Source organism: Chlorocebus sabaeus, chromosome 7 (genome assembly GCF_047675955.1).
Source record: "Chlorocebus sabaeus isolate Y175 chromosome 7, mChlSab1.0.hap1, whole genome shotgun sequence".
Lineage (NCBI taxonomy): Eukaryota > Metazoa > Chordata > Mammalia > Primates > Cercopithecidae > Chlorocebus > Chlorocebus sabaeus.
Window position 1 is genome coordinate 56,110,253 of NC_132910.1, and position 25,167 is coordinate 56,135,419.

At 34.7% G+C, this 25,167-nt stretch overlaps 1 long non-coding RNA gene across 6 annotated transcripts in view; it reads left to right on the forward strand.

The window, feature by feature from the left end:
• The window catches only part of LOC103236063 (uncharacterized), a 237,813-nt gene that overhangs the window by 33,481 nt on the left and 179,165 nt on the right, over positions 1–25,167 (forward strand). Inside the window, exon 4 of one of the 6 annotated variants that reach the window (XR_012093400.1) lies at positions 22,782–22,855. The exons of the other annotated variants lie outside the window; for them this stretch is intronic. This is a non-coding gene — a long non-coding RNA (uncharacterized lncRNA). The remainder of the gene's footprint in view (positions 1–22,781; positions 22,856–25,167) is intronic. 6 annotated transcript variants of the gene reach the window in all.

Here is a 25,167-nt window from a genome sequence, read left to right on the forward strand (position 1 = left end):
TTTGCTGTAATTATGTGTGTCTATTTTTGCTTTTATTGCTTGTGCTTTTAAGGTCTCATCCAAAAAATTATTGCCCAGTAAAATTTCATGAAGCATTTCCCTAATGTTTTCTTCTAATAGTTTTATAGTTTCAGGTCTTACATTGAATTCCTTAATCCATTTAGAGTTGATTTTTTAATATGGTGAGAGATTAGTCTAGTTTTATTTTTCTGCATGTGGAAATAAAGCTTTCCCCGCATCCAGATTCCTTTCCCCAATATGTGTTAGTGGCACATTTGTAAAAATAAACAAAGAAACAAACAAAAACAACAACAAAAAAACTTGGCTATAAATACTTGGATTTATTTATTGGTTCTCTATTCTGTTCCACTGACCTGTGTGTCTCTTTTTATGCCAGCACCATGCTGTTTTGGTAATTATAGCTTTGTATCATATTTTAAAGTCAGATAGTGTGATGCCTCCAGCTTTTTTCTTTTGTTCAAGATTGCTTTGTGTGTCTGGGGACTTTTGTATTTCTATACAAAATTTAAGTTTGTTTCATCTATTTCTGTGAAGAATTTCAAGGGGTGATTGATAAAAATTACATTGAATCAACAGTTGCTTTGGGTTATATGGACATTTTAACAATATTAATTGTTCCAATCTGTGAACATGGGATACATTTTCATTTCTTTGTATACTCTTCAATTTAGTTTATCAATGTTTTTGACTTTTCATTGTAAAGATCTTTCACCTCCTTATTTAAGTATATTCCTAGGTTTTTTTTTTTTTTTTTTTGAGATGGAGTCTCACTCTGCCACTCAGGCTGGAGTGTGGTGGTGTGATCTTAGCTCACTGCAACCTCCACCCTCTTGGGTTCAAGCGATTCTCCTGCCTCAGCCTTCTGAGTATCTGGGACTACAGGTGCCCACCACCATGCCTACCTAATTTTTGTATTTTTAGTAGAGATGGGTTTCACCATGTTAGTCAGTCTGGTCTTGAACTCCTGACCTCAGGTGATCCACCCACCTTGGCCTCTCAAAGCACTGGGATTACATCTATTTTTTTTTTTTTTTTTTTTGTAGCTATTATAAATGCAATTGCTTTTCTGATTTGTTTTTTCAGGAAGTTTGCTATTGTCATATATAAATCCTACTTATTTTTGGATGTTTATTTTGTATTCTGCAACATTACTAAGTTTATTTTTTAGTTTTTAGAGTTTTCCCACTAACGCCTGTTTTTAAAAATAGTATTTCTAATGCATGCATGATTCTCCATGCCATGGATACAGACCTTTTTTTCTGTTTTATTTCCTCTATTTTTGTAAAATTAGGTTTCCGCTGTACCAACTTTTGCATTTAGGAGAATTGCTATTATAAAATTATATACTTAAAGATTTCTATGTATTTACAACTGCTACTTTTTAAAAAAATTCAAATGACTACCAGAACTTAAACTACTGGACCAAAAAGAGAGAAGCACTTCTTTTAAAATTTAGCATGTATTTTTAAATTGCTTTGGGGGAAAATATGACTTTCCCACTTATATAGCTCTAGTTTTAAAATTGTTATGTTAAATTTAAAATTCAATTTTATTATATTTATTAGTCTATTTTAACATCTAGTTATTGAGTTTAATACAATTTAACATTAACTTTTAAATTTATTATTTCACTGTTAATTTGAAAGAAGATCTTAATGTGTCAATTAGTATTTCTTAATAGAAATTAGCATATTCTCTAAATTTATAAGCTTTTTATAATCTTCATGTCCTATCTGTTCAGTCACTTTATAATTTCATGGTATCAACATTAAGTCCTTGCAGCTCTACTTGTGCCAAGTAACATTTACTCTGTATAATTTTTTGCTTTTTTATTTGTATAAATTTATGGAGTACAAGTGTAGTTTTATTATATGGATGTAGAGTATAGGGATGAAGTCAAGGCTTTTAGTGTATCCATCATCAGAATAATGCACATGTACTTGTTTTAAAATTGTATTTGTAATATTTATGCCCTCTAAGTTTTAAATTTTTGTGTGATCAAATCTACCTGTTGTCTTTGTGATTTTCCCTTCATTGCCTTTAAATTCAATAATTTTGAGTTTAGAAAATTGTTGCCTAGACCCAGAGTCAAAACATATGCATTTCTATTTTGTTATGGTTTTTCAAAACTTTAAGAAAAAAAAAAAGTTTAACTATTTAAAGCTAAAACCTGTTATGGTATGAAATATAATTTCTAAAGTACTTTTTATATACCCCATTTATTCATTCATTTTATACATAATTATTTAGTGTTATACTCTACATTAAGCTCTTAGGATGTCAGTGAACAAAGCAGACAAAGTTGCCCTAAGAACTTAAGTTCTAGCCAGAGGGAGACAGAGATGCTGTTAGGTAGATAGATATAAACACATACACTGCACCACCCCTCCACCCACACCCACGTTTCTTTTTCTATATATACGTATATGTTCTCAATTAAGTAGGAAGCAAAATCAACTACTATTAGATTGGAGAGGATCAGTTTGAGGGGAGAGGAGAAGGTACAAATTGTCATGTAGGAGGATGGCAGAATAGAGGTACTAGGAAAATACAGTATGATTTCCTGGCAGCCTGGAGATCTCATTTGAACTTAGTGATCATTAATTATTCAGCATGATTGTATGTTTTTGTCCAGCTCCATTCAGCTGCATAGCTTTCAGTATGAAGTGGGCAGAGAGTTGAATTTACTCCGGTTTGTGTGTTTTCCAAGTGAGCATCAGTAAACCAGAGAGAAGCAAGGGAGTAAAGGGTGTATATACAAGGGAATGATTATGATGACAGTCCATGGAATTAAAAATGGTAACAAAGAGTGTGAAGGTATCAAAGGGGTAAGGGACAATTAAGTTTATAGGAATAATCCATTGGTGTAAGTGAAGAATTATTGGAGTAGCAGTACTAGAAGAACTGAGCTGAAAAGTTGGGACATTGAGGTTATCATGGGGTTGCAGTTTTTCATAGTGACAAGACACTGGCATGCCTCTGGGGGTGAATACCTTCTTAAACTTTGTACTTGCCTCTTCCTAGTTCTAACCCTACTGTCTACATGAATATTGAAATGGTCCAAGATAGGAAGGCAGTATTATTGGATAGAATAACAACGAACTAGGAGATATACTTGAATATGAGAAAGAATGTCTTGGGGAACAGCAGATGACAAAAAATGAGAGAAAGAAGATGATATTCTGTGATGAAATGAGACTCTTCAGGAACGAGAAAGGGAAATTTGCCGGCAAGCAGCAATGATCACAAACTCCACCCCCAGGCTCAGTGGAATAATCCCCAATAAAGGAAGCACAAACTACAGAAAACAGAAAAGTAGTAATGATGCTAAATGTTCATGAGACTGGAACCTGGCCCTTGAGCTCCCATAACTCCATCTGTCTCAGCCTGATCTCTTTTTGTCTCAGCAATCTGCTGCCTGCTCTAGATTTCCCAGTTTGGCAAACCAACCGTTCAGTTTCTCTGGCTCTTTAGTGTTTCTCTTCATCCCCCATATGATGGCTTAATTTTCCCTCTGGCCTAGCACTTGTTTTGGAAAATGCTTCTGGTAACTGACCTCTTTGTCTTGACTGAGATTTGTTTCTTGTGCATGGCTAGGCAGTTAGTCCTGTAAGGTGTGTACAGGAATCATGGGACGTACCTTCTTCTTTCTTTGACTAAACACTTATAGCAAGAAAGCACCCTAATGGGCTGATTTAAAAAAAAAAAAAAAAAAACTGATCTTGATTTCAATCACAGTAGAAAGTTATATAACTTGATCTCTACTGCCCATTTCATTTTCATTGAAATTTATAGTGAGATTGAAAGCAGCAAAAAACTAAATTTCTATACCAGATTCTCAGAAATAAAAATCACCAAGGACCCTGATTCTCAATCATTCTCCTCTCTCTCTCTTTTTTTTTTTTTTTTTTTTTTAATTATACTCTAAGTTTTGGGATACATGTGAAGAACATGTAGGTTTGTTACATAGGTATACACGTGCCATGGTGGTTTGCTGCACCCATCAACCTATCATCTACATTAGATATTTCTCCTAATGCTATCCTTCCCCTATCCCCCAACTCCCCAACAGGCCCCGGTGTGTGATGTTACCCTCCCTGTGTCCCTGTGTTCTCACTGTTAAACTCCCACTTATGAATGAGAATATGCAGTGTTTGGTTTTCTGTTCCTGTGTTAGTTTGCTGAGAATGGTGGTTTCCAGTTTAATCTGTGTCCCTGCAAAGAACATAAACTCATCCCTTTTTATGGCTGCATAGTATTCCATGGTGTGTATACACTACATTTTCTTTAGCCAATCTATCACTGATGGGCATTTGGGCTGGTTCCAGTTTTTGCTGCAGTAAACATACATGAGCACCTGTCTTTATAGCAGAATGATTTATAATCCTTTGGGTATATGCCCAGGAATGGGATTTCTGGGTCAAATGGTATTACTTGTTCTAGATCCTTCAGGATCACCACACTTTCTTCCAAAATGGTTGAACTAATTTACATTCCCACCAACAGTGTAAAAGCATTCCTATTTCTCCACATCCTCTCCAGCATCTATTGTTTCCTGACTTTTTAATGATTGCCATTCTAACTGGTGTGAGATGGTATCTCATTGTGGTTTTGATTTGCATTTCTCTAATGACCAGTGATGATGGACATTTTTTTCTATGTATGTTGGCCACATAAATGTTTTCTTTTGAGAAGTATTTGTTTATATCCTTTGCCCACTTTTTGATTTTTTTTTTAATTTGTTTAAGTTCTTTGTAGATTCTGAATATCAGCCTTTTGTCAGATGGGTAGATTGCAAAAATTTTCTCCCATTCTGTAGGTTGCCTGATCACTCTGATGATAGTTTCTTTTGCTGTGCCGAAGCTCTTTACTTTAATTCGATCCCATTTATCAATTTTGACTTTTGTGGTCATTGCTTTTGGTGTTTCAGTCATGAAGTCTTTGCTGATGCCTATGTCCTGAATGGTGTTGCCTAGGTTTTCTTCTAGGGTATTTATGGTTTTAGGTCTTAAGTTTAAGTCTTTATTCATCTTGAGTTAATTTTTGTATGAGGTGTAAGGAAGGGGTCCAGTTTCAGTTTTCTGCATATGACTAACCAGCTTTCCCAACACCATTTATTAAATAGGGAATCCTTTCTCCATTTCTTGTTTTTGTCAGGTTTGCAAAGATCACATGGTTGTAGATGTGTGGTGTTATTTCTGAGGCCTCTGTTCCATCCCATTGGTCTATATATCTGTTTTAGTACCAGTACCATGCTGATTTGGTTATGGTAGCTTTGTAGTATAGTTTAAAGTCAGGTAGTGTGATGCCTCCAGCTTTGTTCTTTTTGCTTAGGCTTGTCTTGGGTATACGGGCTCTTTTTTTGATTCCATATGAAATTTAAAGTAGTTTTTTCTAATTCTGTGAAGAAAGTCAATGGTAGCTTGATGGGGATAGCATTGAATCTATAAATTACTTGGGTAGTATGGCCATTTTCTTGATATTGACTCTTCCCATCCATGAGCATGGAACGTTTTTCCATTTGTTTGTGTCCTCTTTCATTTCCTTGAATGATGGTTTATAGCTCTCCTTGAAGAGGTTCTTCCCTTATAAGTTGTATTCCTAGGTATTTTATTCTAGCAATTGTGAATGGGAGTTCACTCATGATTTGGCTCTCTGTTTGTCTGTTACTGGTGTATAGGAATGCTTGTGATTTTTGCACATTGATTTTTTTATCCTGAGAATTTGCTGAAGTTGCCTATCAGTTTAAGGAGTTTTTAGGTTGAGATGATGGGGGTTTCTAAATACAGAATCATGTCATCTGCAAACAGAGACAATTTGACTTCCTCTCTTCCTATTTGAATACTCTTTATTTCTTTCTCTTTCCTGATTACCCTGGCCAGAATTTCCAATATTATGTTGAATAGGAGTGATGACAGAGGGCATCCTTGCCTTGTGCCAGTTCTCAAAGGGAATGCTTCCAGCTTTTGTCCACTCAATATGATATTGGCTGTGGGTTTGTCATAAATAGCTTTTATTATTTTGAGATATGTTCCATCAATACATAGTTTATTGAGGTTTTTTTTTTTTTTTTTTTTTTTTTTAGCAGAAAGGGGTGTTGAATTTTATCAAAGGCATTTTCTGCAACTATTGAGATAATCATGTGGCTTTTTTCATTGGTACTGGTTATGTAATGGATTATGTTTATTAATTTGCATATGTCAAATGAGCCTTGCATCACAGGTATGAAGCCAACTTTATCGTGGTGGATAAGCTTTTTGATTTGCTGCTGGATTCTGTATGCCATTGCAAAAGGCTGAAAATTCCAAATACCAGAATGCCTCTTCTGCTCCAAAGGATCACCACTCCTCTCAAGCAAGGGAACAAAACTGGACAAAGATGAGTTTGATGAACTAACAGAAGTAGACTTCAGATAGGGGGTAATAAAAAAATTCCTCCTAGCTAAAGGAGCATGTTCTAACCCAATGCAAGGAGGTTAAGAACCTTGATAAAAGGTTACAGGAACTGCTAACTGGAATAACCAGTTGAGAGAAGAAGATAAATGATATGATGGGGAGAATGGAACCAAGTTGGAAAACACTCTAAAGGATATTATCCAGCAGAACTTCCCCAATCTAGCAAGACAGGCTGACATTCAAATTCAGAAAATACAGAGAACATCACAAAGATACTTCTCGAGAAGTGCAATCCCAAGACACATAACTATCAGATTCACCAAGGTTGAACTGAAGGAAAAAATGTTAAGGGCAGCCAGAGAGAAAGGTCTGGTTACCCACAAAGGGAAGCCCATCAGACTAACAGTGGATCTCTGCAGAAACCCTACAAGCCAGAAAAGAGTTGGGGCCAATATTCAACATTCATAAAGAAAAGAATTTTCAACCCAGAATTTCATAACCAGCCAAACTAAGCTTCATAAGTGTGGAAGGAGAAATAAAATCCTTTAGAGACAAGCAAATGCTGAGAGATTTTGTCACTACCAGGCCTGACTTACAAGAGCTCCTGAAGAAAGCCCTAAATATGGAAAGGAAAAACCAGTACCAGCCACTGCAAAAACATACCGAATTGTAAAGACCATTGACACTATGAAGAAACTGCATCAACTAATGGGCAAAATTACCAGCTAACATCATAATGGCAGGATCAAATTCACACATAACTATATTAATCTTAAATGTAAATGGGCTAAATACCCTAATTAAAAGACATAGACTGGCAAATTGGATAAGGAGTCAAAAACCCATCAGTGTGCTGTATTCAGGAGACCCATCTCACGTGCAAAGACACACATAGGCTCAAAATAAAGGGATGGAGGAATATTTACCGAGAAAATGGAAAGCAAAAACAAACAAACAAACAAACAAACAAACAAACAAAAAAGCAAGGGTTGCAATCCTATTCTCTGATAAAACAGACTTTAAACCAAATAAGATTAAAAAAAAGACTAAGAAGTGCATTACATAATGGTAAAGGGATCAATGCAAGATGAAGAGCTACCAATTGAGTGCATAAACGTATATGCGCTCAATTGTTCTCTTTAAAGATTACTGCTGAAATTATACCTCTTCAACCTCCAGCCAAAGAAAGGATTCAAAATTCCATTTGATATTTATTTATATAAATTTATTTATATAAATTTACATATTTTTATAAATAATATTTCAATACCTGTTTAATGGGGTTCCAGTTTTTTAAAATCACTTGATACTTTGAAATATCTCACATTGTATATCACTAAGGTATATAATTTAAGTTTGTTATAATGATGTTCTTTAACTATTGGACCTCTGATAAGAAATATTTCTTCTTTGTCATATACATTTCAATGTATAGTGTGCTTTAGAATTAGGAATTTGATCAATTGTTCGTTCACTTCAGTAAAAATATGAGTTTCACAGTAGAATGTCAACCCACCTCCACTCACCCAGCCCACTGGAAATCAAGATTCCATTCCTCTAAAACACATTAAATAGTGCTGTCACACACCCAATAGTCTCAGCTGGCCAATCATCCTTCTATAGTCTTGAGTATGCCTATGCCACTGGTTAAATTACAGGTTTACCAAGAAGCAGTTGGATTTGCCCTCAAAGTTGTCTCGTTCACTTCACTTGTTTTCATTTTAAATTTAAATAAATATTCTGTAAATTATTAAGTATGTATGAAAGAAAAAAGAAAACAAAATACGTTTCTAGGAAAATTAAATGGAATGCTTTGAAAAGTCTTGAGAAAGTTAAATCATAAATTGAAGTTGAATTAGGTGTAGAAAAAAATCTAAACATTTAAGAAATGTTTTTGTCTTCTAAGGGCTTTAATTTTAACTCCACTTTTACAGAATTCACTATTGAAAATTGTAACTGATGTGTTGTGATTGTAATTTATTCAAAAAGGAGAGCAAGTAACTAAGTAAAAGGCTTTGCCTATAAGAATTTGGTGAATAAATGTGCCTTTATATTCTTTCAGTTAAAATAACCTTTAAATATGTGTTATATTTTATGATTCCCTTTAAATCTATATTTTAGATTAACAGATTAACAAAAGTTTGTAATCTTGGATAGAATGGCACTACTGTATAATTAAATGCTGATTCATCTGACTCCAAATCCTTTGCTTTTTACCACTATGGTAACATTATTCAATTCTTGCCTAATTTTTCATACCTTAAAACAAACAAAGGACAACAACAACAAAAACCTTTAGTTTTATATTACCCTCTAGCCAAACCCTAAGTTTTCTTCTTTTCAAAGTTAAGCTCCTCAAAATAATGCACTATGATTTCTCCCTCCATTCACTCTGCAAGTTGCAGCAGCCAAAGTTCTGACAAATAAGTAATTCTGGCCAAGGCCTGGAACTGCTGTTGAAAAGTTCACCCATGAGCCTTTCAATTATACTTCCTAATGGGTTCTATTCATCCCCATCTTGTTTGATTTCAGTAGTATTTTAGATGGTTGGCTGTTTTCTTCCTCTTCAAAATGTCTCCTTTCTTGATAATTCCTTCTACAGCGCTGCATTTTTTGTTTGTTTGTTTGTTTTGCTTTCCTCAGTCTCCTGTAGGCCTTCTCTTCCTATTTACTTATTTTTCTCAGGATTTGTCAATAGCTCTTTTACATCCCTTTCTTTCATTCATTTTTCTGGTTATAAAAGTAAATTACGGCCATTATAGAATATTAGAAATTAAACATTATCTTGAAATCAATGCAAAACTTAAAATTATGTATAATCATGCCACCTATCAATTACTAGTATCACATACTGATTATATTCTCTGCCTTTTTATGCCTAACAGTGCTTAACAGAAATGAAATGATACTCATATTTAGTTTTGTTTTCTACTTTTTTCATTAAATACTATTTTATAAAATTTCCAATAATATTAAATGTTTCTTGAAAATGTGATTTTTATAGCTAGATAACATTTTATAAATTTGTGATGGTTTATTTAAGCATTCTGCCTTCCTTACTGACATTTAACTTGCTTCCATATATATTTATTTTTAACTCAAAATAAAAATTTTACTTTTTTAACAGTAGAGTTTAATTCACATTTATTGTCATAATAAATGTAAATTCCTTCTCTTTTCAATAAAGGAAAGAGAGTATTTTTTTCCCAAACACACACTAGAGAATGTATTTCTGTTTTTCTTCTCACAAATAGTTAACTCTTCGCTTGGCACAGAATTCTTAAATCATATTTTTGCCCTATGAAAACTTGATATTTCAGACTATGCTCTGAAATTTAGTATAGTGAAACAGAAATATCTAGTTACTATATTTTCATTTTTATGGGAATATTTTTTCTTCCCATCTGTTTGCTTATAAAAACTTTTATTTACCTATGAACTTAACAATATTTACTAGGCTATGTCTGGATTGATTATCCAAAATTAACCCTGGTAGAGTAACTTCATCAAGAGCCAGCAGTGAAGAGTCATCAGCATTGACATCTTTTTCTAAAGTCATAAAACCAGGATTTTCTTAATGCAGAACTGGCTGACTACCAAATAACAGTATTATTAAATATATAGATGCTAACAAACATTCTTCGGACTTATGTAGCAATTTATACTTACAGAGACCTTGACAAATATGAAGATACATACATAATTCAACTCTGACCCAAAAATCATTTATTTGTTCATTTTTATGTTTCCTAGTTATAATATGTTTATATATGACTTAATGATTTACAGGAAACTGCAAGAACATCATTTAATTTGATTCTCCTCACAACTATGAGAGGGAAGTTTGATTACTTCCCTATTTTATAAATAAGAGAAATGATCCCCAAAGCAATTCAGTTGCTTTCCCAACTTTGTCCAACTACTAAGTCTCGGAGTAGGATTTGCAACCAGGTATTTGTTTCCAAACAGTTTGTTATTCCCATTATTTTGTATTTTTTACATGATTTATATAATTATGAGCCCAAAAGACAGCAAAGGAACCCCGGTGGACTGTAGCAAGAATGGGTGTGATTCTCAGTATGTGCTGATAGGTTTCATCCTATCCACCTGCAATTTCACCATCCTGGCTTGATTATACAGGCCCTTAAAGAACTTATTTTTCTTCAGAAAGCCCATATAAAACACAGATTTTCAAAAAAAATTATACCTTATTTTTTTAAGGGAGCATATGTTAGTAGGCAAAAAGAATAACAACTAGTGCAAGAAATGTATGTTGACCAAAAAACAAACAAAAAAAAAAAAAAAGGAAGGAATTATTGAAAGAGAATAGGCCTATATATATATTTTTTTTTTCTACTTCATTAGATACTTCTTGTATCAATTCTACTTGAAGATTCTTTAATACTCTAAATACCTTATAATTCACATGTTTTGAATTGTCACTTGATATAAAGTAGTTTCTTCATAATTTAAATACAAAATATTTTAAATTTCATAGGCACTACACTATAAATCCCCCAAATATATATATATATAAAAGCAGATTTTCATATTAAATACTTCATAGCATTGCTAAAAATTAGAATATATATATAATATATATTTTTTAAGGTATTAAAAATTAGGACACACTATATTGTAACAAGTGTGTAAGTTTTGTACCACATGAAAGTTGATACACTTGCTATTTGATTACTACAATATACCCATTATGATTAAATAGTATTGTAGTAAAAGGGTTGTTTACTTTCAGGATATTTTACTTGCACTTTTTGCATTTACTTGTGCTGGTTTTTTAAGCCCCATTTTCCACAGATTCATGCTAAAGGGGCCAGGTGACAATCCCACATTCAATGCATTATATTACAGAAGAAGAACTCAGAACTTATGAATCCTCTCTTAGGGACAGAGGTGATGCCTGACCTTTGCTCTGGAGGAAAACACTATCTCTATCTTCCAAGGATGTTTGCTATACAATAATCTTTAACAAATAGCTCAGAACAAAGGAAAGTTAGTACTTCACGCTTAAGATGTGCAGAAGCACAAGGTACCCATGAAAAATTGTCTCCCCAAAGTCATTTGAAATACAGTTAGAACTTTGTGATAATTTCTGACTATATAAAATAAATACATATTCATATTAGCATTGTTGAGATATATGACCTTGCCTTTCCTTTACAGCTTTAATAGTTTATGTTTGGTAACAATGTCTGTGTGGTTCAAGATTAGGAATCTATTCTTCAACTTCCCAAATATACAAAGTAAATAGCTATATGATGCCTGAATTAGTTTTGACCATTATTAAAGTTAACTTATGTCTTTTTTTATCTTCCCACTGACTAGCATTTATCTCAATCAGAATGCAAAAGAAAAGAAGACGTAAGAAAACATTGCTTGGGAAAAGTGATATTATGTTCACTAAATGTATTATTTAAACATTTTTTAAAATTCTCTTATTTCCATCATTATATGAAACCGTACATAAAATTATAGTATGATAACTTATGAAAATCATGGAGAATATTGTTTGTTAAGCAAAATTCAAGTTCATATGTATTAAAATATTTGTAACTGATATGCACCTATATACATATGTCTATATACTAAATATTATTATTGAGAATGCTTACATCTTCCAAAAAGAGAAATCCCTCCAGTGTTCCACTATAAAACTAAGGTAGCTCATCAATATATTTTTATATAGAGTATATATTAGAAAGTAAATATTATATATGTACATATATAGTGTACATATATGCATATACATGTATACTATATATGTAGAATATATACAGTATATATTACATGTATACATTGGACATGCATATATGTATACGTGTACACATGTAATGTATACTGTATGTAATATGTAGTTTCTAATATATACTGTATGTATTATACACATATACATCATGTACATATATAATATACACAGTATATGATCATATATATTAAGTAGTAGATATACTATTTATAATACACAGATTATATATATTTCAATATAAACAACTTATTTTTAATATTATCTTAGATTATCATATTTTGGTAATACATATAATTATCTAGTGTATAATTAATTAAATTCATGCTTTTCATTCTAGTTTTAGATGTTCTTAAATATATTGCTGCTCCTTTCAAGTGAAAACAATTGGGAGGGGTTGGGGAGAAATAGAGGTGAAAGAGGCTAGAAAATACTTCTTCAAAAATAAATAAATCTATCCACTATTCAAAAATGAGTCAAACTTTCATTATCACTCAAATAACTGCCAAGCAATTGAAATCCTTCTAATTGCAAGTACCCTAAACGTAGCTTATTGCCTTCCTTTCCTGTTTCCTGACTTCTCTGGGTCGTTTCATTCGCACCTCTCTTTTAAGCCATCTGGGATCCTCTGTACAACCAAGCTTTAATGCTGGACACCTGGCCTTACAGTGTTTGCTTCTCTCTTTCACCTGCCAGCCCTTTGTTCCTCCCCAAGATTGAATGAGCCCTACGAGTCCTGTCAAGCATGCACATATAGCAGCTTTTCTTGCATTCAATCTTAGACTAGTCCATAAGTCTGGTAAATCCTTTCATTATTTTGCCTACCCATTTAGCTGTTCCATCTATTTCATGATCTCTAGAATCTTATAATCCACATAAGAATTATATCTAGATAAATGTGATACCACTAGAACACCAGGGTGGAAGGAAGGAAAGGCATAACTGAAAATAAAAGTCATGTAAAACTCCCTGTTCTTGCTAGAAAATAGTTATAACTCATTGGGGTTGGTGCTCAAATTTAAAAATGTAAAAGATACAGGATTTGATATGTGTAATCAGTACTTAGGAAAATATCATATATCTCTTTCACAAAGCAGGTAAGCCCTACTTACCACTCAAGACATAATTTTTCATTCTTTGTCTGGTACCTCCCAAGATTTGTATCCCAGCTCTTTAGCTCCTCCTACACACAAAGCTCCTTTTACACTTCCAAAAATAATTTCTGATCTGACATCCCAGTGATATTGAGTCTATACCTCAACTTCCATCTGTTTCCCACTCTCAATTTCTATAGACTGTACAAGTAAGAATATGGTACTTGGCTTAGCATTCATTCCTTTTAATTATTCAGAAGTCTTTCCAAACTTTAGCCTTTTTCAAGTTCCTTCTTTCAGTCAATACAGACAACTTGCCTAGTTTAACTCAAACACAATTATACTTCTCAGAGGCTTCTGTTAAAATGATGTCACTCCAGTGCTCAATAAAACAAGTCCAGAAAAATATTTGTCACTCTAATTGTATGAAAAAAGAAAATAAAAATAATTATAACAAAAATTCTGTAAGCATTATTGAGTTTTTAAAAAAAGAAGCAAGTAAGTTGGAAGGTCAAGGAATCTTATGGCAAGTCTTTAGTCAAATTAGATATTTCAATAGAACACTATGAAGAAGCCAGCTTTGGAAATGAGATAAGTGGAGTAATTGTAAATCATTGAAATAATGAGGATAAGAGTCCTGTTTTTCATGGTCTCAGAACTGATAAGTTGTGACTAGGTTTTGATAACTTGCACTTGATAAGCCAGTTCCAGAGAAATATTTTCACAGTGAGTGCAGGGCTCAAGAGAACACTGATTTAGTCAGTTAACCGTAGAGAAATTTTAAACACTGATTCTCTCCTACCTCCTCCTGCTCTGTAGAAATGCTCCCAGGTTCTTGCCTGCTGTTCCTCCTCCTGTTCCATGTCCCATTGCCTGTGAGAAATATCACCAATTTTCACAATTACGTAAATAATCAGAATTAATTAATCTCTTAATGATACAATCTGAGAACTCAAGTGATATTTTTAAAAGTTACGAGAGAGAGGAGAGGAAAATTCTAATCTGAGAAAGAAAGAGAAAATTTTCCAAATGTAATATCTACATATACTGTCATTTGTCTGCTGCAGCATAGAGTAAGGACTATCAGTGGTGAAGGTGAATTCTAATTTACAGGAAAATACACTGGGAATGATGTGACAAGCAAAACTTGCAGCCTCATCTATAACTGTCTAGTATATCAAGTAAACTTAGTTAACTTGAGATTTTAAACTAAGAAACTAAATGAGCCCTCCCAACAGAACTGAACTTTTGTGAGGCCATATGTGAAAAGTGGAAGTAAAATGATTCTTGGTTTAAAAGATAAAGATAGGGGGGAAAAAAAAGCATAGTAGCACAGAATGCCATGGAGCTCCATAACTGTGGAGAAGCCCACGGGGAGGGGGAATTTAAATGAAGGACAAAGGAGACATAGATATAAATGTACTATAGGTCACCCAGTTAGACTGAGAAAATTTCAGAGAGCAAAAAAAAAATGTGTTGAAATAAGACATGCAAAGATGTTTTAACTAGTGATAGGGAACCTCTGGGAAGAGGATTTCAGTAGTGTGTTTCAAGAATTCTTTTATTGTCTCTATCTTAATGGACATGTTTACCAGTGACTTGGATGGGACCATGGATGCAAGTTGATGTATCTGCACTAGGAACAAGGTAGACAGAAATCCTAATAACTGGTTTAGACTTTTCAGTTCTTCAACTGGTCCCTCATTTTTCTTTCGCTATTGCCCTTGATCTTTCCTACACTGACTCTTCCTTTCCCTTCCCATATAATCATTCCTAACAAAGTTGCTATATCCATGACTGTGTTTCCTAAATTATATTCACATCTTGGACCTCTCAAAATTGACTACCACCCCCACCATCCCACCAGCGCTATCCTTGCTAATGTCCTTATTTAGGAAGGTGTCTTAGTCGTCAAATTTGATGGACTTCTTGTGTCATACCTCATCCTATTAGCTTCTCTTGTATTTACCTCCTTTGACAAATTCATCCTTATTACATTCTCTGTCATCTCCTTTGTGTCATTCCTCTTTGATTCCTTTAAAACATGGGAATTCCTTATAGTTCCTTTTGTCTTCTTACTCTCTGCTGCCTTTTAGAGCAATCTCACTTACTTTCGTGACCAAAACAAACACCAGATGCAGTCCTTTAACCCTGAGTCCCAGACAAAATATCTCCTCTATACGACATTCAACAAAACAAATTCGACAAAACTGCCATTGCTTTCTATGCCTAATCTAACCTTGTCCTCCAGAAGGCATGAGCTCAAAAAATAGAACCAGAAAACATGAGTCATCTATACTGGATTATAAATTCCTTCCCAACTTCATGCTCTATGTTCAGTGATGTGTTGGAAATCAGTTGAGTATAGTTAACCAGCTATAGTGTTTGTAGCAACAAGGAAGGCAATTTGATTACAGGTTACTTGAATTCTTATAAAATCTCCATTAAAATATCATCTTTAGAAAAGCATTAAAAGGGCCATTTCAAATTCTGAGTGTTCATTTTCTTACTGAATTATTATCTTTATATTGCATTATTCTTATGTTAATTATGTCAAAAAGTTTACACACTCAATTTTCTTTCTTGTATCATACATATTTTAAGGATAAAAAGTTTGTGGTCTGTAAAAGCCATCTTCCTACATTAGGAAATTACTGATTATTTCTATGTATAAAATTTCAGGTTTGGTCTTTCAAGGAAAACAATGCATCTTAATTTTAAAATAGATGCTCTTATAAAGGATATGTTTTATTTTTGTACTGATATTTGGATGATATAAACATTCACGTATTCTTATTTGATAATTATTTGAGGGGTATCATAAAGGATTCATCAACAACTATACAAAACTTCCTTCTCCCTCTTATATGCAACCTTTCTAAAGTAGGAAGGGAAGAGCTGGGTTGCCAGATTCCAAACACACATGAAAACCATTGCACCTAAATTTAGAATTTTAAAAAATCTTTTCCATATTCCAATTTGGCTTTGATAAAATTTGAATTCTGAGCTACACTTTAAAAGTTATTCTTTTTTTTTCCCCCTCTCTAGGCTTAGGAGTAGGGTAATGCTGTTCATGAAGCACTTTATGTCATTATGTGTGTTAAGTCTAATTCTACAGAGGAAGTGAGCTGTTATAAAATCAAAGTATGTTCATTGGATTTGATATAAGAATTAGAATGGTAGAGAGAGAAGGAGAATGATTATTTTATTCCATTCATGAATAACAGAGAAAATAGACTCTCCTGCATGTCCTCTTGGCCTATATACCATGAGCATAGAAGCATAGATATGTGAAAATCAAGAATAACTAGTTGACCACAAATAAACAGTGATTCTTATTTCCAACATTCCAACCATAGCTTTTTCCACTCAAAATATGCAAGAGTTCTACAACCTGGAAGATCTTTTACCACTTGTGATCTTTCTCCCTTGGTATCGTTTAGCTATTGTTATGTAATAATCCTCCTCATCCAGTCCCCTTCCCCCAAGAATATCTCAGTGGCTTAAAACAGTAAGCATTTATTATTTTGCATGAGTCTCTAAGTCATCTGAGTGTTTTTTGTTGTTGGTTTTTTTTTTGTGGTCTTAGATGGGCTCACTCAGTCATACACCTGTGGTCAGCTGCAGATTAAGGAGGTACCTCCGATAATCCAGTCAGATCTCTTTCACATGACTAATTAGCCATAAGCATGTGTAAGTCAATAATTCTCCATCAGCCTAGCCCAAGCTCAAGGAGGAGGCAAGAGCAGAAGTGCACAAGGTCTCTTCAGGCCCAGTCTCAGAACAGGCATACTTTCACTTTTGTCTCATTCTTGGCCTAGATTTAAGTGGTGGAAGATGGACTCTACTTATTGTTGGAAGAAGCTGCAAAATGTATCACAAGGAGATTTACTCCAGTTACTATTATGAATAATAATATATTCCAAAACATAATGGCTAAAAACAATCTATTTTTCTCACAGATTCTGGGAATCAGGAATTTAGACAAGAATGCAGTTGCTGTCCTTTACTGTTTTTAGGAAGACTTGAAGCTTAGGAGTAGCTTGGCAGCTGGAGACTAGAATCATCTGAAGGCTCATTCATTCACATGTCTGGGACCTGCGTTGTGGAGGTTCAAAGATGAGTAGTCCTGAATGGGTAGCCTCCAGATGGCCTCTCCATGTAGTTTGGCTTCCATATAGTATAGTGGCCACAAGGCACTCAGACTTCTTATGGGGTAGTTCAGGGCTCCAAGCCCAGGACTCTACGACAGAAGCTGCATTGCCTGTTATAACATATCTTTAGAAGTCATACAGCACCAATTCCGTCATACTTAATTAATCAAGGCAATACAAGCCCACTTAGATTGAAAAAGACAAGAACTAGCCTCCATTCAATAGAATGTCAAAACCATGTTGTAGAAATTATGTGGGGCAGGAGATATTGTTGCAGTCATCTTAAAAAAAATACAGTCTGCCGTAATCCGCATTTTAGCCTCACCAATTTACATTCCTTCTATATGCAAAATACACTCCCACCTCCCCGCAAAACCTCTATTATGATATCAACTTAAAGACCAACAGTTCATTATTTAAATAAGGTCCAGGTGTGGATGAGGCTCCTTGAATATGATTCGTTGAGTTAGATTCCTAAAGTTTCTCTAGTTTTCTCTAATTCCGAGGATCTGTCAACTAAAGAAGCCCCCTGTCAGGCTGCTATGGAAAAACGCCCTCAAGAGTCTTAGGAGACCTAATATTTAACTGAAAAGTTTTGGGAGGCATGGCCTTGAGTACTTAGAATGACTTTCATCTGTGTGAAAGGGTTTATGAAGTATCATTGTTAATCTTTCTGAGGTGTTAGCAAAGGATTGTCAGGTCATCAGTTTTATCTTGACCCTACTAGCGGAAACAGTTATGAGCCCACTCTGCCTCTTGATGGAGAAGTCAAAATATTATATTATAAAAGGACATGTGATTTAGGAGATATTGGTGTTATCATCTTTGGAAAACATAACCTGCCATAGAGTGAAACCATGGGGTTAACCGAATGGGATATAAACCTGATTAATCTACCACACCCTCTTAAAAAGTTATGGACTCACTCTTAGGACAAATATTTATAGTGTTTTTTATGTTCCAGGTACAGTTCTAAGTACTAGATAAAAAACAGTGAATAAGAAAGGCATTCTATTCTCATAGTGTTTTCCATTCTTATCATGAGATCAGAATAAGAAGTAATAAGCAAAATATATAGTATATTAGATAGTAGTGTGTGAAAAGAAGGGGGGAAAAAGCACAAGGAAGAAGATAGAAGGTGTATGTGGTGGATTACAAGTTTAGGTATCATTATTAGGAAGTTCTCATTGAGAATATATTTTAGTAAAGACCCAAAAAAGGTGTGAGAGTGAGCCATGTAGATTTCAGGGGAAGAGAACTCCAGGTAGAAGATACCTAGATAACTCTGTAGCAGGTAAAAAGTTGTATTGAAATTATGGCAATGGAGGGAGCAAGTGGTAAGAAATGAGGTTGCAGTGGTAATGAGGGGCAGGTCATGTAGAAAGCTATTGGTCATTGTAAGTAATTAGATATTCACTCTGAATGAAATAGGAAGCTACTAATGGGCTTTTAGTTTGAGTGAAATGAACTAATTTCCCTTTAGACAAAATGACTTTGACTCCTTTGTTGAGAACAGAGTAAAGAGGAACGGACAGAGCAGGGAAAGTGGGTAAGAAATGATTGAATTAATGCAGATTACATGGGCTAAGGTGGTAGCAGCGGTGGTGACAAGAAGTAGCCTGATCCTGCATACATTTTGAAGGTAGGGACAACAGGACCCATTGAGGTATTGAATGTGGACTGTAAGGAAAAAAAAGTCAAGAATAATGCCAACATTTTTGGTTTGAACTATTTGATGGATTTGCTGGAAAGATGAAGTTGAGAAGATATGAAGGCAGGAAGAAAACTTGGTGCCTAAATACTCTGCTGTGTTTTAAGAGGATCAGCTGGTATACAAATTGATTCTTCTTTGCAAAACCAAGAACAACTGTGGGTTATTTGTTTCTTTCTTTCTTTGTGGCATTGATAAATGAATTATACTCAGTGAGAAATGAGAGAACCTAGAAAAAGCATTTAAGAACTCCCAATTCTTTGTCTAATAAACTAGCTTTTGTTATGCTAGGCTCAGTGAGTCTAAGATCAGTCATTAAAACAATCTTTAATACTTTGTGTCCAAAAATATCAAAATAATGTTATTGTTAGTTCTTAAAGCTAAAGGTAAAAGCACATTCTCTTGCTTTTTACTTGTCCTTTTTCTTGTGGGGTGGGGGGAATGGTTTCACAGTCCATCTAATGGATAACTTGTGGATTCTCTGAATGGCAGCCCTAGATATACACACATTTGCTCTTGCTGAACCTTCAGGGTGAGTGTCATTCCCTTTGCTCTTTACTTAGTTGAAATTCTCTCTATGCCTGAAGACTCATTTCAAGATCTTTATCTTCCATTAAGAGTTATCTTACCAGTCTAGATAACACTTATTTTTATAACAATCACTTTTTATTCTCTCATTTTTTTGTGTTAGGTTTCCCTTTCTGTTGAAATTATAAACCAATTTTTGGGAGGCAACATATCCCATGCTGAGAAGGAATTCATCACATGCACTGATGCATTTGTGATTTCATAAAAACAGAACTGGACTTTTGGTCAAAAAGCATGATTTAAAATGAGTCTTCACTTAAACGTTACTGGTTATTGATCAAGTAATGTTAAACAATTATACTCAACTTTTCCAAGGTTTAGTTTGCTTGTTAATACTGGTGAAATATTTCACCGAGTTTGAAATGTGTTTGATTTCCCAGCATTATGGGGAGGATTGGATGAAGTGCTATGTCAATGTTAGGAATATTCTACTGCAAACGTAGTTGTGTTATACTCTAGATCAGAGTCTCCATTATGGACAGCACTGGTCATCCAGCACTATATCAAGCCAGGCTGGTCAGGAGCTATTCAGGCTGGTTGACTTTTTCCAATACTTCAGCAGTTCTCTCCTTTCCACATAGTGGAATATAATGATTTCCACATAGCTAAAATTTCCATGTAGCTTCTTATTTATTTCACCTTGAATATTTTGAGTTTCCAAATAGCTAGAGTTTTAAATATGTCACAAAGTTCTCTGGGTGAGTTTAGCATTGTCATAAATGGAGCACTTTGAGATATAAATGATGAGAGGGACAACTTCCCTTTAATTTCATTGATTACTATCAACTGCCAATCAGGTCGTACTTACCCCACCTGCTAACTAATCCAAAAGCAATGCTTAGCTTAGAGAAAAGCAAAGGTAATATGCAAAAAGCCGACAGTTTCAGCTGTTAACAATATCATTAATTAACCATTTTCCAGAAGAGTTTTTAATTATTCATTGACATTTTATTGTTATTAACAATACATTTATTGAGCACCTATCAAGTACTAAGATTCCAAAAATGGTATAAAACACAGCAACTGCTCTTGTGTCATTTACAATCCATTAAAATATACACAATTTTTCAGGTGTGTACATGTGCTCAAGGTTCTAGTGCATACTTAACTGTACTAAGGGGAGAGTGAGAAATCCAAAAGCAGGAGATGATAAACAGATTTAAAAAAAAAAAAAGTTGCTTCCCTAAGTTTACATGAAGAATGTGTTTACCTAAAGGCTTCTAAGAGACATTTTGATAAAAACAGTTTATGAGATCCACTTCTATCAATGAGAACTTTCTTTCCTCAAAATCTGCTTCTGCTTACATCCCTTTAAAAGGACTACTTTTTATATGCAGAGGGACATTAATTCATTTTCTAATTACAGAAGCGGAAACTTAGGGTGACATAAAAAAAAAAAACAGCAGAAGGAAGTAGAATTAAAGTACCATAAAATAGAGACTATGACTATTTTGCAAATTCCCAGAACTCAGGAGGGAGATTAAAACATAGCAGATACTCTACAACAAATATTTTTCAAAGGAGTGGATGGATGGATGGATGGGTGGGTGGGTGAATGGAGATGTGAATTAATTGAATGAAACCCTTCAAATTGCGATTATTAAGTTTAGGACAAAAATCTGCATTTGGGATATGGAAATGAGAACTTTATTAGTGACAACATTCTGAATCTTGCTGTCTGGTTCCCAATTTCCTCTTATCTTAAAGAAAATGATTGGATATTTAAGGTCATTTCCAGGTCTAAAATAAAATACTTTGATAATATGATGACCTAACATTTTGAGTCTTTTTTTTTTTTTTAATTTATTTATTATTATTAAACTTCAAGTTGTAGGGTACATGTGCACAACGTGCAGGTTTGCTACATATGTATACTTGTGCCATGCTGGTGTGCTGCACCCATCAACTCGTCATTTACATCAGGTATAACTCCCAATGCAATCCCTCCCCCCTCCCCCCTCCCCATGATAGGCCCCGGTGTGTGATGTTCCCCTTCCCGAGTCCAAGTGATCTCATTGTTCAGTTATGCTGCTATAAGGACACATGCACACGTATGTTTATTGCAGCACTATTCACAATAGCAAAGACTTGGAATCAACCCAAATGTCCATCAGTGACAGATTGGATTAAGAAAATGTGGCACATATACACCATGGAATACTATGCAGCCATAAAAAAGGATGAGTTTGTGTCCTTTGTAGGGACATGGATGCAGCTGGAAACCATCATTCTTAGCAAACTATCACAAGAACAGAAAACCAAACACCGCATGTTCTCACTCGTAGGTGGGAACTGAACATTTTGAGTCTTATGTTCAGCTATGATTAATCTCTGAACTAGTAATTTGGAATGTATTTTTAATAATAACAATATTAATTACTAACTGACTTCATGGATTAGTTAGCTAAATAATCAATAACATTTCTACAAGGTAAGAATCATTATGTGCCTCTTTATCCAAAATGAGGAAACTGAGGTTTATACAGGTAAGTAACTTGCCCAAGGGCACAGAGGTAGGCATGATAGAGTTGAGGCTATGGATCAGGTCTGGCTCACTCTGATTCCCATGCCTGGAACTGTTGTCTCTTATTGAACACACCTTCTTTTATAAGACATTTGTGTGTAAAAGATCCATAACTTGAGAAGAGGTACAATGTTGTTTCCTTACAGCTAGGCCAGTCACCAGTTTTGCTGGGCTGGATATAGGGTTAGGATTAGGAAATTCCATCAAGCATAAAACAAGACAAAGATGACTATCTTGTGTCCATGTGTTCAGGATTCAGTCACAAGGCAAGAGAGCAGATAACAGGGCAGAAGGAACTAAGGGTATGGGGCAATTTAGGGGGACTGAGGGTAAAGGCAATTTGAAATTTTGGACAGTAGCCAGAAATCGGGGACTATACAAGAACAGAAAAGATCAGAACGATAGCAAGCCAGAGAGCAGAGCACATGATAGTGCCCATTGACCTTAATCACCAGAGTAGATCCCTTCTGGTGGGATTTTTTTTTTTTTTTTTTTTTTTTTTTGTCATTGTATATAGGAATTTTCAATTGCAGGTCTGGGAACAGCATGAAGAAGCAGAATTGGCGGCTCCAAGCTAACCGGGGCAGGGGATCAGTGGCAGCTGCTGGTGAGCAACTCCTGACACCTTAGCATGCCTTCTTAGTGCTTGAGTTTCACTATCTGTTCAGTCCCTTTTGCAAGGGGAAATTAGTTCTGCAGCATATATCATAGCTTACCAGCTGAAAGAGTGTGATTATGGATTGCTGGAGTCCACCACAGCTGATGGGTTCTTTCTTTTTTCCCCTGTCAGGAAAAAGTGACTCATGGCAATCATATATTGGTGTCATATACATAACTCTTTCCCTCCCTGCCCTTCTGCACCACCCCCAATATACTAACTCACCATTGGCATAAATCTACTTTTGTAATTCTACATTGCAAGTATTTGCAAGATGCTCTTCTAGGTGGAGGAGATGAAAAGATGAAAGAGGTATGATTCCTGCCTTTGAGGAGCTCACAGTCTAGATGGGAGAGAGACATGCATAAACCAGTAATCATAACTAACAGATATGGAGCACTTATAGCAAGGCAGATGCTATTATACTTATTATACATATTAGCTCATTTAATCCTCAAATCTACCCCATAAGGTAGGAGTCTTATCTTCACTTTATAGATGAAGATACTCATGCACAGAGGGGCTAAATAAATCACTCAGGATCACTCAACTAATAAGAGTTGGAACCCAGAATTCTAAACCAAACAATATGGCCCCAGGCCTGTCTTGTGAAGATGACATACTGCCTTCTCATAAATAAAAAAGTACTGAGTACAATTATCAGAGCAAGAATTGAGACATACAGAAAAGGAAAATGGCCACATGAAAAGAGTAAAGACTTGCGGTGAGTAGAGTAAGTGGGATTATGTTGACTGTCATATGACTTTTAACACACTTTTCAATTTTTCTGGGCCTTAAGTTATTCATGGGTAGGACAATACATATGTTCAGGTGTTATTGTAAAGATAAGAAAGCCTGTATAGAAAATACCTACCACAGTGCCTGGCATATTAGATATTTAATAAATGATGCTTATAATTGAATAGTGGTAGTTGTTCTTGCTGTTGTTATCATTGTGATGTTGTACATAAGTACTGTAGGGACACAAAGGAATAGTGACTGATTCTGTCTGAAGAGGGGGGGTAGCTGAGGAAAGATATTGTGAGACTTGGCATAAAAGATGGCATTTGAACTGCACCTTGAAGGATCATCATTTTCCGGACAGACACGGAGAAGAAATGCATTCTAAATAGAGAAAACATGTGCGTGACATATTTGGAAAATATCAAGTTTTTGTTGGTTTGGATAAATCATGTGTGTGTGTGCGTGTTTGTGTGTGTGTATGTGTTGAGAGTGACTGCAGATGACACTATAAAGATTTGAAGAACACAAATCGTGAAAACCTTGCAAGTCATTGAATTTAGCCCTAAACACAAAAAATATGAAAGGTTATGTGGTAACTAACTCAGCAGTTTTTTGGATCCCTCTAAACTAGTTTTTTAATGGAATGTTTCCTTTTCTTCCTTCTAAATATTTTTAAACACAGTAATACTGCTTTATAAGACAATTATATGGTGTTGAACAGCTAGCCAAACTTTCAGTTTCATTTTACTCTAAAGTTACTATGTGTAACTCTATCCATCTACAATTCATGAGCAAATCAGCCAGTGTTAGAAATGGATGATGAAGAATAAATGTGACAGAAATATTCCATTTAATGACTTGTTGGAATTGTTGCCTTTACTGGTCACCCACCCTACTTTTGACCCAGATACAAAATGGCAAAGCCCCATTGCTCAACATTTAGATAAGAACCCTTTTTGTTTTTTTTTTTTTAATTTCAACCTTTAGTTTAGATACAGGGAATACATGTGCAGATTTGTTACATGATACTATTGCATGATGCTGAGGTTTGGAGCACAGGTCCTGTTACCCTAGTAGTGAGCATGGTAACTGATAGGTAGTGTTTTCACCCACCCACTCCCACCCTCTAGTAGGCCACGGCATCTCTTGTTCTCATATCTATGTCCATGTGTGCTCAGTGCTTAGTTCCCACTTGTTAGTGAGAACATGTAGTATTTGGTTTTCTGTTCCTGTGTTAATTTGCTTGGGATTATGGCCTCCAGCTCTAAACATGTTGCTGCAAGACATTATATCATTCTTTTTATGGCTGCATGGTATTTCATGGTGTATATGTCCACATTTGCTTTATCCAATCTACTATTAATTATCACCTGGGATGATTTCATGTCTTTGCTAGTGTAAATAGCATAGCTATGAACATACAAATACATGTGTCTTTTTGGTAGAATGATTTTTTAAATTTATACCCATTAATAGGATTGCTGGGTTGAAGAACCCATTTTTTGATTGTTGTTAAA